The sequence below is a fragment of the Saccostrea cucullata genome, unplaced genomic scaffold, assembly GCF_032062105.1.
Source record: "Saccostrea cucullata isolate Sc308-1 unplaced genomic scaffold, CSIRO_AGI_Scuc_v1 ctg787, whole genome shotgun sequence".
Classification (NCBI taxonomy): Eukaryota; Metazoa; Mollusca; class Bivalvia; order Ostreida; family Ostreidae; genus Saccostrea; species Saccostrea cuccullata.
In genome coordinates, this window is record NW_026933448.1 from 424,865 (window position 1) to 432,169 (window position 7,305).

The window sequence follows — 7,305 nt, forward strand, 5'->3', positions numbered from 1 at the left end:
CAAATTTGGTTGAGGCATTATAACTTCATACTAAATAAGTTTATTTAATACCCACGAGCAGAGAAGAAGATTTTAAAAGACTTAATGCATTTTCACAATATCTTCAATAGAGCCCCACCCTAACACCAGAACTCTTGACCCTGGGGCCATTAAATTCAAAATTTTGAAAGAGGCACTCTTACTCATCATAACTATGTACTTGATTAGTTTATTTAATACCCAGGAGCAGAGGAGAAGATTTTGAAAGAATTAATGCATTTTCATTATATAATCAATAAAGCCCCGCCCTAACACCAGAACCCTTGACCCTGGGGCCATAAAATTCACAATTTTGGTAGAGGCACTCTTACTCATCATAACTATGTACTTAGTTAGTTTATTTAATATCCGCGAGCAGAGAAGAAGATTTTAAAAGAATTAATGCTTTTTCACAATATATTCAATAGAGCCCCGCCCTAACACCAGAACCCCTGACCCTGGGGCCATAAAATTCACAATTTTCAGAGAGACACTCTTACTCATCATAACTATGTTCTTAGTTAGTTTATTTAAATCCCAGGAGCAGAGAAGAAGATTTTGAAAGAATTAATGTATTTTCATTATATAATCGATAGAGCCCCGCCCTAACACCAGAACCCCTGACCCTGGGGCCATAAAATTCACAATTTTGGTAGAGGCACTCTTACTCATCATAACTATGTACTTGATTAGTTTATTTAATACCCAGGAGCAGAGAAGATGATTTTTAAAGAAATAATGCATTTTCACTATATAATCAATAGAGCCCCGCCCTAACACTAGAACCCCTGACCCTGGGGACATGAATTTCACAATTTTGGTAGAGGACTCAATGGTTATTACATTCATGCTAACAGTTTGACTGCTTGATGTCCAGGAGTAAAGAAGAAGATTTTTAAAGATTGCATTAATTTTAGAGGTTTTGGCCCCGCCCCTCAGGCCCCAGGGGGGCAGACACCATGAAATTCACGATTTTTGTTTCCCTTTACCCATAGATGCTCTATGCCAAATTTGGTTAAAATTGGTTGAGTGGTTGCAGAGAAGAAGCTGAAAATGTTCAAATGTTAACACACGACGAACGACGCACGACGCACGACGACGGACGAAAACGGATAGCAATAGGAATAAAAATTCTTAATTACCATTCTTAATTGACAGTGCGTCGTCTAAATATCTAAATGTCGAGTTGAAGACCTCATCTAGTGCTTTCTTCTTTTCACGCATAAGATTTTGCACAAATTCTGCATCATACATCATTATACATCACAAAGAAAAAAGGCACTGTTTTTCGCACCAATGACCCTTCAGTTCTTTTGTAACTGGTCGTTCTAATGCTGTTTCATTATCGTGATTAAAAAGATTTTTTTTTAGATATCTTTCTTAATTACTAAGCCCCTAAATATGTCTTCCGGGTCTATATCATTCATTTAAGTCAGGTTATTAATTAACAAATGATGCTTTAATAGTTTAATAGAAATTCATTTGGCATATGTCATGTTGTCTGGTTTATTTTCTTCCTGAAAGAGAAGTAAGCTTGCATTGCAAATATATATTTCGAAATCTTTTCTCAGAAGCGAGGATATCATATAGAAGCATTTTAAGCTTTTTTCAATTTAATTTTTAATTACATGATAAGGTATCATAAAGGAAGACAAAATCAGTTTATTTTATCAATAGTGTTTTACCTGTCCAGTTACTTTTAACAACCAACACACTTGCAGACACACCAAGCCGACCCACAATACCCCCCTCTACAGCTGAGTTCGCCCTGGCAGTAATCACTGCATGTTTTGTCGTTATGATACACACAATAACAACCATGTCCCGCCATGGCAACTTGGGTCGAGGCTAGAAAATCGTATATTATACAGTTATTGACTGGGTATGTGGGCAATATATGATTTGTTGGATCTGGTTGTGAAAATGTTGTCCGAAACCACAATGAACAAATGATGTGTTGCCCAAATTCCAGTCTATAACTGTTTCGTTAGATCTTTTTTTCTGATAAAACATTGAATAATGACAATTATATAGATTTATCAATATATAAACAATGACTTTATGAATATGAAAATGTTTGTCTTTATAACAAAATGAGACTATGGTAGCATATTTCTGCCCCATAAACGCAAGATGAATTATGTAAACATACAACGTGATAATGTAGACATGCGATATATTTATATCAATATTCACAATAATTATGTTGACGTGCAACTTTCCAAACTTATAAGAAAATATTATTTAAATACGGATACTTTTCTAAATTACGACAGTATTCATGCGACCTATCAATGTTAACATGCAAGATAACATTCTGTAGACATGAGACTTACAACTTGTTAACTTGAAAGATGCTTATCTTCACATACAAGATACTTATGTCAACATGCGACTTATTTATGTTAACGTGCGAGTTTATAATAGCAAGAGCTTTTTTTTCTTGCATGTTGACTTACTTTATCATGCATGAAGGGAGCAGAAATATGCCACCATATGATAAACTAAGCAGATAATTTTCTTTAGTTCTGAACTTTGGTTTCGTGACATATTTCTGCAAGCATATTTTTAGTGAAATAATAATTTTATGATAATTGCTTTTCATTATCTGCTGTTGGACAGTGACATATGGTGGCGTCTCTTCCTGAATGAAAAATTCTCAAGAAAGTTGTTCAACAACAAACAAACGTATGAACTATGAATTTCAATTTCTTATACTTTGTTTTCTGTTATTCTTGAGTGTTAAAGGCGAAAACGACGAACAGCGACAAATTTCACAAATCCAGCAAATAAAACAAAATTACAAAAGGCCACAAACTGAGAATGTGAATGATAAACAGTCCTGTTTTCCGATTCAACGGTTAAAAAACATTCCCTTCAAGATATTCAGCTTTGCTTTTTGAGATACAATACATACCTATCAAGACCACACACAGTACGATTAAAAGGAAGGATTTCATCTTGAAGGTTTCGATCTCTGTGGCAAATACTGATCTGAGATGATTAAGATATAGAAAATGATGAATAAGGAGAACAAAATGCATATATTGAAACAATTAAAAACCAAAAATGGACTTAAATATCGAAATTTTTCTTATTATGCTCACTCCTCCATGGCACCTGTTCCCACCTCATATTGTTTGGAGATCCATGCCTGATCCGCTTCTATTTTGTAATGTTTAATTGACTTTTGAGCTCGAATACTGTTTGTTAACATCTCAAATTTCATGATATAAATTGAGTTACCGAACAGTATTCAAACTCTAACGTCCATATAACAATACTAAAGCAGACCAAACACGGACCTCCAAGGACTTTCATGTGTCAAATTGTGATATTTAGCCATGGGTTTAAGGTATTTTAGAGATTTCAAAAAATCAGAGTTAGGGAAAGTGTCAAATAAAGCCAGAAGATGCCTCATCATATTTCATCTTTGTCCTCTCAATATGCCCGGGAACTAAACTGTTGATAACAGGGAAAAGCTTTCAATATACTTTCATTTCAGGTTTCTTACCTATAACAAAGGAATGAAAAGTTACACTATGAATTCAAAACAGATGGTTAAATTGAATGTAAAATATATAAATACAGTCTAAATGTAGATTCGAGAATATCCTATAAAAAGCCTCGACTTTTTTTTTTTACAGTATATGATAAGCACATGTGCGACTTTTTCTTGTAATGACTTTTCAATCGTCAACTTTCCTAACTTATGCAGCAATATTCCTTTATCACCTGTTAACAGGCTTCATGTCTCTTGGTTGGTCCGATATGCAACATTATACTCTACGTAGGAACAATTTCTGAGACGAAGAAAGTTATTGACAAATAAGTTGATGAAGCAAGAATATAAGCATTCGCATTTAAAGTCATAGTTTCGTAAGTTTCGTGGTCGATATAATGATCTTGTCAGCAAATACAGTCTATCATTAAGTTAAATGCTGATTGACATTTTTAATACATTTGTTTGGTCATTACTTTTACATCGAATTGTCGAAACTTTTCTCTCGTTATTTTCCCGATCATGACAAGGAACATACGGCTGGTTAGATCAGTCAGCAGAATGATCAATCATCTATGTATGGCTGACACTTTCCACCTCTGATGTTTTAAAGGTACGTGTTTGTTCTGCTCCGAAATTTGAATTGTTTATTGGATTTTTGAGATTGAATACTGTTCATTATCTCATATTTCACTTAGAAACATAGTTAAATTGATTACCCAGGTGTTTTACTACCTTAATGAGAAAAAATACAGTGCAATAATGTTCATACGAGGGTTGATCCAAAAGTAATGTCACAACTTCGATAAAATTGCTACTAGTTGACGTAAATTAACAAAATATATAGAAGTTAATATATATATTTCAAATCAGTCCCTAAAAATTGAATTTAAAATTAATTTTACTTTTCAAAATATCGAATTTTATACAAAGGTGCGATTATGGTAGTCGCCGCACCTAAATAACGTCATATGACAGATACATGTATGCACCGTCATACACTTACACTTTTTTTTTTCGTTTCATTAAAAATGTTTGGGATTCACAAATACAATCACATATTTCACTTTCTTTAAGAATAATTGGCACTAATTGTACATTCACTTTATCTATATATAATTTAGTACTCTATCGAAATTCTTTGAACAGTACCATAAGACAAACTTAATTTTTTTTCATATCGCTCAAACCGTGACGCATCTTTTTTGACAACGTCAAACACCATTATAACGTTTCCGTCCGACCACCCATCTTCCGGTCTTTCTGTCCTCAGCTGATCATTCAATGACCCATGACCCACAAAAAATCGCTGAAACCATCTAAAAAAAGTCTTTCATGTACATTCTTTCCCTTGTGAGTCTGATTAATCATCGTAACTGTCTTTGCTGGCGATTTCCGGATTTGAAGGGAAAATGCATTGCAGATCGTTTTGGCGTTTTATGTCTTTTTGACATTTCATTTGTTCAATACCACAGATATATACAACGATGTTTATGATCAAAAATGCAATGACGTCATTTAATTTTTAAATAAATATTAGAAAATGTCGTAAATTTTGTCTTTTAAAATATTGTGCGATTAGACACTTTTAAGATAAGTTTAAATGTGTCTGTTCTTTTTCATTCTAACAATATACACTTTTTAAAAACGTGACGTTTAGTTGTGACGTAGCGACAACCCTTATGTTTAATGTTTTAAACGTCTATAAAATGAATTCAATTAAACATTATTAAATGAAAATTTCAATTTTAATTAAATTTATATTTATGCATCTTTTGGTACATTATATTTGATAATATGACGCCGAATATTAAACATTGACATTACTTTTGGATCAACCCTCGTATCAAAAGAAATACTAGATTTGTTTGCTGTAAAGTTTGAGGAACTCGTTAATGTAAAATATACATACCAGCAATTATTCGAGCAGTTGCAGAGGTGTTGCTTCTGACGATTCTCAAATGAGACAAATTTGAATGTACAGGGCTGTTTAGTTTATACTTTCCTACTGTAACAGATGTAAGCTGTTTTGAAAATTGAATTGTCGCCGCTGGTTTTATGACTTTCAAATTACATAACTTTAAAATGTAATTTATTATCTGAAAGAAAGAGAAAAGCTGACATGGGGATTTTAAAAAAAAGGATTGCTGTTTAAAATGATGAGTAATATAAATAATTTACATGTATATACCTTGGCTTTTTCCCCTTTGTAAACTGATTTACAGAATTACCAAAATATCTATGCGATCTATATAAAGATCTAAATACTCCACATACGAAATTATGAGAAAAAAATTTTTTGAATGCTTGATTTGATTTGAGCATATTTTATTGCAATTAATTAATAAGAAGGGACTAGGCAAAAGTTCTAAAACCTTAAATAGCTATTTCATCTTCATGCTTAAGTCACATGTAAAATAAATCATTAAAAATAGTCAGGTGAGTTCTACCCAGGTAAACATTTCTCAAAGTTGCTGTCTATGAAAACACACGTGATGTCTACATTTGATATCATTTGTCAAGTCTTGCAGCTTAGAAATATTTGTATGTGTTTGGTTCTAAGGACAATAAAAGGGTAGAGAGAGTTTAGTATCTTTTGAAATGTCATCATGCATAAATGTAAGTTGTAACATTCATGAAAGCCAGTAAACTTGTAAACTTTTCTTGAATATGAAAAATATTTTGTACTTTATTGTCCTAGTTTTGATCAATGTAAATTTCAACATTGCTATTTCAAAAATAAGATATCATTTTTAGAGTTTCATTGGAATAAGATATGAAGTCGGTCAAGTGATCAAATTCTATCGGGCGTTATAGTAGATTTGATCACGTACCGACTTCATGTCATACCCAATGAAATTCTGAGAAAAAATATTTTATTTCTTAAATGTATATTTTCATTTTTTTATTAGTATTTCAAGAAAAATGGGCACTATTTAGACTGTGTGATGGAAATGCAACATAGCGTAGATCTACGACGAAGAAAACCATCATCAAACCTGATATGATTACTTAGATATTATTATTATTTTTAAATTTTATGTCTGTTAATTTGTTGTGTTCATGACAATATGCCATTGTATCATGGTGTTTTCAAAAATGAAGTTGAAATATCTTTTCAAATACAAGCGTACAAAATCCCTAGTTTTATCACTGTAGAAACAGATACTATGCAGATTCAATCGATTGTCAGTCAGCATTTGACTCAAATGATAAATTGTATTTGCTGACAAGGTCATTGTATCGACCATAGAACTTGCGAAATTATGACTTTAAAAGAGACTGTTGATTTTCTTGTTTCATCAACTTGTTTGTCAATAATTTACCTTGTTTAAGAAATTGTATGCTCTTGCTTGTCGAATCAACTCAGAGATATTAGCTCCGTATGCAGGCGATGAAGGTTTATTGCTCCAAAAGTAACTTGAATTCTAAAAAAAAATTAAATTCATAATTTTTATTTACATTATTTTTCTGATAACTTGTGACATATTTTTGTCATTCAATGATCATTTTTGAACAAAATAAGTTGCACTTTTCTTTTTTACTTTAATCGGATCACAATGGAAATTTTCTTACTCATCCCACGGTAGTTCATGAAAACATGAACCTTTTCTAATTTGCTAAGAATCTTACAGAAAATATTGGGAAAGGAAATATATTTTTTTAAACCCAAAAGTTTGCATAGTTATAATGGTTAAAAATACTTATACATACTAATATTTTATAATTCCTTATGAAAATTGAAACTGAATTGAACATTATTCAAAAGTTTAAAATTTACTCTA

At 32.0% G+C, this 7,305-nt stretch overlaps 1 long non-coding RNA gene across 1 annotated transcript; it reads right to left on the minus strand.

Annotated features, from left to right (window-relative positions):
- Positions 1-1,470: 1,470 nt before the first annotated feature.
- On the minus strand, positions 1,471-3,013 carry LOC134238357 (uncharacterized). The gene is made up of 3 exons (XR_009985978.1): positions 2,936-3,013; positions 1,704-1,866; positions 1,471-1,535 (listed from the first exon to the last, which is right to left on the minus strand). It is a non-coding gene; the product is annotated as an uncharacterized LOC134238357 (long non-coding RNA).
- Between the last annotated feature and the right edge of the window lie 4,292 nt (positions 3,014-7,305).